The sequence below is a fragment of the Penaeus monodon genome, chromosome 8, assembly GCF_015228065.2.
Source record: "Penaeus monodon isolate SGIC_2016 chromosome 8, NSTDA_Pmon_1, whole genome shotgun sequence".
NCBI lineage: Eukaryota > Metazoa > Arthropoda > Malacostraca > Decapoda > Penaeidae > Penaeus > Penaeus monodon.
Genome location: NC_051393.1, coordinates 1,883,242 through 1,890,741, shown reverse-complemented (window position 1 = coordinate 1,890,741; position 7,500 = coordinate 1,883,242).

The following is a 7,500-nucleotide window of genomic DNA, read 5'->3' as shown; positions in this document are numbered from 1 at the left end:
CCCTTTTCTATTTTCAATCTTCAGAGATGGGTTGGATTCAAATAGGTCCCATGCGGGCCGCTACTGACATCTCCTTTCTATTTTTTTTTCCCCTTTTTGGAAATAAAAAAAAAAAAAAAAAAAAAGACGAAAAAAATTAAAAAAACCAAAATTAAAAAACCCTAAATTTTTTATGAATACCGGGAGTGGTAATTACCCCCCTCTTCTCTTTGCCCTTTTTTTTTCTTTACTCCCGGCCCCCTTTCGTGTATATCTGGGTCCCCGACTTTATATTGCGTCGGGCCGACCGGCCCGAAAAAGGCCCCTTTGGATGCTGGAGAAGGCGTCATCGAAGATCGCCCTAGGCCCACGGGCCAAAATTTTCGTCAGAAAAGGGACCATCGCCCCCGAATCTGTGCAAGGCGCGCCTGGCGGACGCCCGCAGATCCGGGCAAATCCAGGGCTCGTGGCGCGGTTTTAAGCCGCCCCGAGATGCCGCCCCTCCCCCACGCCCTAGATCCCGGACGAAGATTCGAGGACGTGTGGACGCGAGAAGGGCCTGGACAGATCTGTGGGGGCGTGTGGACGAGGGCGCCGCCCAGTTGGCCCGGGCCGGACTACGAGGAGGTCAAGACAATCTGAAGTCAAGGGGACCCGTGCGAGACTTGAGGGCGTGTGGTAAACGGGGGAGCAGATTCCCCAGGGACCAGGGGGATGAGGACAAATGGACGGCACCCCCGAAATTGAACCGGGACAAAGCACAGAACGAGACGACCAGCCCCAAATTTGGTCACCCTTGAAGGCGCCTCGAGGGGGGGCGCGAGTAGGTGGCCGAGCAAAATAAGAGTGGGTAATTCTATTCTGTTACAGGTGTGGTAATTCTATTCTATTACCAGTGGACCACGTGGCTTTTTCCCCCGTGGGCCAAAAGTCCCAAATAAGAACCCCCCCTCGCGAGGGCGGGTCACATTTTTATCTGACCTCTTTTTACGGGGAGTTCGTGCTAAGCTACCACCCGCAAAGGTCGCTCCGCCCTTCTCCGGGAGCTGACCGTGACCTCCCCGCGGCCCGATTATAACTAGACATTCTTGTGTGTTTTATCTGCGTGGGGGTCAACTCTCAAAAAAAAGAGTCAGCCGAAAACAGTACAATACCCTGCAAGCCAATGTAATTTGGGGTTTTATACCCTTATACATATTAAAAATATATATATATATATATATATTATATATATATATATATATTAAAATATATATATTATTATATATATATAAACACCCACCCCCCAACACCACCACACACACACAACACACACAATCATATATATATACATAAAGATATATATATATATATATATAAAAATTTTAATATTAATATTATAATATATATATAATTGTTGTGTGGTGTGGTTGTGTGGTGTGTATGGTCACCACACACACCACACCCACCCACACACACACACATATATATATATATATATATATATATATAAAATATAATATATATATAATATATATATATAATATATATTTTGTGTGTGTGTGTGTGTTTGTGTGTTTGTGTGTGGGTGTGTTGTGTGTGTGGGGGGGGTGTGTGTGTTATCCATTACCACACCACACATCTTACTCTCTCTTTCTCTCTCCTCTTTTCTCTCTCTCTCTCTCTCCCCTCTCCCTAATATATATATATATTATATATATATATATAATATATATATAATTATAATATATATATATTATATATATATTATTTTATATAATATATTTAAAATTATATACATATATATATATTATATTTAAAATTTATATATATATATATATACATTATATTATATATATATATTACCCATCTATCTATCTTCTTCTATATATCTTCTATATTATATTATAATACATATATGTTATATATTTAACATATATATATGTATGTGGTATGTATTATAGCGACAATTTTGGGGAAAAGGTAAAAATGAGAAAATTTTTTAGATATAACACACACACAGCCACACACACACACACAAAACACACACTTATATATATATATATATATATATAATATATATATATATATATATATAATATATATATTATATATATATATATATATATATGCGTGTATTGTGTGTGTGTTTTTTATTACTTATAATGTTATATCATATATTGTGGAAATGTTGGTGCATTTTCCTTGCACATTTATTGTTTATATCTTTAAGATGTTAATTCGTGTATTATTTTACTTAAAAAATCGTGACTGCCATTGTCTCTTCGTATAAACGCCCGTATTTTGCCTTCTCACTTCCAAGAGAAATTGCCAGTGTGTGTGTGCGTGTGTCTGTGTGTGTGGTGTAGGCCCACCACCCCACACTGAGCGTCCAGGGCTAAACTCCGACGGCGTTTCCCGTGACTCGAAGTGCAGGGTACGGTCTATTGTGACTAAACCCCCTTTTCCCCTTCCCCGGGGTCGGGGGAATGTCCCGGGATTGCCAACAGCAACAGCCAGGCCACTGCGACCCCCATGCCAAATTCTCCGTCAGCTTTTAGCAGGTCCAAAAGGTTTTTAATCAGATATCCCTGCTGTTTTGCCTCCTTCAGCTTAGAGATCACCATCCAAACCTCAGTTGTGTAGGGGGTTCCTCGCAGATGGGCGGATCGGCACAAGAATTGAAACCCCACTTGTGTCCAATCTAATTGTTGAAGATCAATATGATACTGTTTTTCAAATACTTACCCAACGCTCTTAACCCAGCAAAATTTGGGAATGATCTTCCATTCATGGAGCAACCGTCTGTAAAAAAAGGGTTTGGAGTTCACTTTCTCATGGAGCTGCCTTCTCCCCTTCAAAAAGTTTCCCTGATATGCTTTTCCTTGTCCCCTCAACAGCATCAGAGTCCTGCTCATAAAGGAATGTCTCAAACCCCGATCCCCTTTCAGTCAATCCCCAAAACATGCATCTGTACCCCCAATAAATTCTGCCATGATCCAGGTTTTTTCCAATGGACTCCTGAGCTTGTTGAGTGTTTCCTGCTAAAGAAACCCCCAAAGTGCTGCTGGTTCGTCGGTTTTTTCTTACGCAGATCGACAAAATAGCTGCAGTCCCTCGGGGCACATTTTTCCCCCCCTCATCTCTCCAGATGAAATCCCCTGGGGTGGACACGGGGTACGGGGTTTTCAAAGTGGATCCAAATATTTTCCACAAACAGTCTATGTTAGTACCCAAAACCGACACCCCGGGTAAATTTTGCAGTTAGGAGTCCTCCACGGTGCTAAAGAGGATTGGTCGTCTCCTTGGCCACAATACCCATTTTTTCCAACCCAGCGATGGGGCTTAAAGCACTGATCCGGGAACCCAAAACCCTCAGTCTGGGGGCCCAAAATAGCCCCGGGAAAATGGGCCCATGGGGACCAAATACTTTTCTACCCAACGGGAGCACAGTTGGACTTGCTTGAAATCTCCTAAAACAAGCAAATGTTTTGCTGGGACAAGTGTCTGCTATAGTTCAGTTTGGCGAAGAAATATCCTACACATTTTTTTTGAAAACAGGGTAGAATAAAAACGCTATTAAAAAACACAATAAAGATCGTGCTTATCTCACGTCTTTAAAATCCTTAAACTTGTGACCTCCACTACAAGGTTGGAGAGGCTGGAGTTGGATATGCGAAAAAGGGCTATCATCCTTAGTACAAGGGTGAACAGAGGGTAGTTATACTTGTTAACGCTTGACTCTTTATTTCTAAGTTGACCCCACGAAGTAAAGAACACCAGTTTAGTTTACGGGTTATGGGGCCGCCGGAGGTCACGGTCACGCCCGGGAGGGGCGGAGCTACCTTAGTGCGCGGGACTGGCTACGAACCCCCGCAACGGGTCGATAAAAATGTGACCTCCGCCCTCGCTGAGGGGGGTGGTTCTTATTTGGGCTTTGACCACTAAAAAACACCACGGGGTCCACTGGTAATGAAATAAAATTATCCACATCCTGTAACAGAAAAAATTTATCCACTTTTTATTCTCGGCCACCTACTCGCGCCTCCCCCTCGGGGCGCCTTCAAGGTGACCTAACTTGGCTGGTCTCTCGTTCTCGGTGCGTTGTCCTGGTTCAACTTCGTGGCTGCTCGTCCAGTTGTCCTCTCCCCCCGGGCCCCCGGGTGAAATCTGCTGTCCTCGTTTATCACACTCCTCGAAAGTTCGCACATCCTCCTTTGATTTTCAGATTCGTCTTGACCTCCTCGTAGTCCTGGCCCGGGCCCAAATCGGCGGCGTCCCGTCCACACCCCTCACAGATCTCGTCCAGGTCCTTCTCGCGTCCCACCCCTCGTATCTTCGTTCGGATTACGGGCGTCGGGCAGGGGCGGCATCTCGGGGGGGCTTATACCTGCGCCACGAGCTCCTGGAGTGACCGATCTGCAGGCGTCCGCCAGGCGTCGCCTATGCACAGCATTCGGGGCGACGGGTATTTTCTGCGAAATTTTGGGTCCGGGGCCTATGGCGATTTTCGATGACGTCCTTCTCACAGCATCCTAAGGCCCTCCTTCGTCCGTGTCGTCCGACTGCAATAAAAAGTCGGGGAGCCGATCATACACAAAGGGCCAGAGAAGAAAAAAGAAGGCAACAAGAAGAGGGGTGGTAATTCCCACTACCGGGTTTTCATAAAAATTTTCGTTTTTATTTTGGTTTTTAACTTATTTCGTCTTTTTTTTTTTGTGTTTTTTTTCAAAAAGGGAAAAAGAAAAAAAATAGAAGAGGGAGATGTCATAGCGTCCGCATGACCTTTTTGAACCCCCACCATCTCTGATGATATGGAATAAATAAGGGACGAATCGCGATCCGCGAAGATTATTTGAACTTTCCCGCACACGATAAAATGATTAATTTGTACTTTATGTAGAACCCTCGTCACGACGACAAAATTGGCGGGCAAAAGGATACATAATAAATTTTTACGCCGCACTAGACACAACCACCCCTTATTATAAAAAAGGGCAGTGTCTTTTGTCCTGCGTGTGGATGAGGTAAAGGTGTGTGTGTGTGCGTGTGAGTGACAGCTATCTTTAAATTTAGGGGGAAAGCGAGTGACCTCACACAAGAATGAATCAAACCGAATATTAACGTTCCTATAAAAAAACTGAAGTACATTAGAAATGCTAGCTATTTAAGATTTTTCAACCCCACTTAAATTTCAACATAAAATGATATGCGACAGAATGTAGCATGAATAAATGGTGACAAAAAAAAATATTCCCCAAATTTTTTTTATCAGCAAATTTTCTCGGGGGTCAAAAAAAAAAACTGCCGGGTACTGTCTGTTTTTGCCGTAAACTTCAAAAACTCAAAACGGGGGACCCTATCCCAAATGCGTATTACTAAAGCGACTTGACCCAGGAATATAAAACCCCCTCTCTTTTTCTCGTATCTGTAATGGGCGCTCGAAAAATTCCCGAAGGTATAAAATTCACAATCACACAACGCTTGGGGGGTACCCAAAACATGCAAAACGCTTCGAGGGGGAGAAAGGTGTGATTAAAAGCGAATAAGATTCTGTTAAACCCTATCCTACATTAATTAACGGACAACCGCGGGTCCACCGACTCAAAGGGAGCCCAAAACAAAAACTTTACCCGAACGACAGGGCGCACGGCTTTTCGCACCCCCCGGGGGAATATGGGTCCGTACATATTAAAAACCCCGCTTACCAAAAAAATTTTTTACCCCGCCTTGGCCCTGAAGTTCCCAAAAGAGAACCATGTTTTTGCTTCCAAAAGAGGGAAAAGTGGTCATCGACCAAAACCCCCCACCCACCGGGAAAAAAAAAAGGAGGTCAAACGGAAAATTTTTAAAAGGAAAAAGAAAGAAAAGGAAGGTATCCCGGGGTAAACGGATAAAAAAATTACGGGGAATAAAATACAACCGTTAAAATTTTTTCTGAAACAATAAACTCAAAAGGAGAAAAAATTAAATTTTTAAAAAAGAAAATTTCATTTTTTTCCTACCCCCAAAAACAAAAAAAAAACCCAAACCCATTAAACCCAAAAAAAAAAACAAAGGGTTAACACATGTATGGGAGAAGGAAGGGAAAAAAATAAAAAAGGGGCCCAAAAGTGTACTTTCTTTTTTTTTTTTGTTCTTTACATGTCTTCTAGCGGTCGAGCGGGTTTTTCTTCGGGGGGGGTTGTTCGGTTGCATGCCCAAAAGGTTCAACGGCCCTCGCTGCCCCAGACTGTAAAAGGGTATGCACCTAGTACGTGGCGAAGCCAAAAAACCAAAGGGGGAACACACGCCACGCGCTAATTTTTAAAGGGCCCGGGGGCCCGTGGGGCCCGGGGCCCGGAAAGGGGGGGGCTGACCACCCCCCGGGGCAAACTCCCCCCGGGGGAGCGGGGACCTCCCCCCGGGAGGAAGAACTTCCCCCCGGGGGGCGGAGCTGACCTTACGGGTGGGTTTTTTGGGTCGCCCTCGTAAAAAAGGGGGTTAAAAAAAGGGGGGCTGTCCACGGGGGGTTTTTTTTGGGGATTTTTCCCTGGAAAAAAGGTTTCCCCGGGAAAGAAATAGAATTTTCCCCCTCCTTAAAGAAAAAAAATTACCACATCTTTAATATGGTACCCAATGTGCCATCCCTCCTACCTAGGAACCCCCCCCTCCACCGCTCCCCCCCTGAAGCCCATTTTTTCCCCGTCATTTCCCCGCAAAAACCAAGGGTTTCCCCCTCTCGGGGCAAAAAAAGGGTTTTCCCAATTTCCGGGGCCCTTTTGAGGTTGGGCCCGGGAAGATGGTGAACCCCTGCCCCCCGAGTTTTTCCCATGGGGGTAGAGCGCCCCATGATGTTCCCAAGGCTTTTTTTCCCCGGGGTTCCCAAGGGACCGGCGGGTATGCCCCCCTTGGGGCGCCCCCCATTCCCTCCCAAATAACCCCAGTTTTTTTTGGAGGGGGGCTGAACCCCCTCCCAAACCCCCATTTTAAACCCAGGGGGTTTTTTTTTGGGAAAAGGCACAAGGCCCGCCCCCGGCCACCCTTAAAACCCCGGGGGCCGAGGGAAGGGGTTTACGGACCAAGGGTTCCCCACCGGGGGGCCAGACCCCCTTTGGGTCCCGTGTTAGACCCCCAAAAGAAAAGGCCACAAGGTCCTTTCCATCCACAAAAGTTAATTTTATAATATAATAAATTATCAATTCCCCTTTTTTTAAATAAATAAAAATTATATATATAATATATATTATTATATATATATATAATAATATATTATTATATATATATATATATTATATATATAATTATATATATATATATATATATATATTTAAAATAATATTATATATTATAATATAATTTTTAATTATTTAAAAAAAATTAAAATTTTAAAATTTATTTTAAAAAAATATATTATATATATATATATATACACTCTTCCGTGTAATGCTATTTAAAAAAAAAAAACACAATAGCAAAAACTAGATTTATTGAAAAAAAATCAGTGCATTGTGTTTTTTTTTCAATAATCTATTTTTTGCTCTGTGGTTTTTTAAACCACAC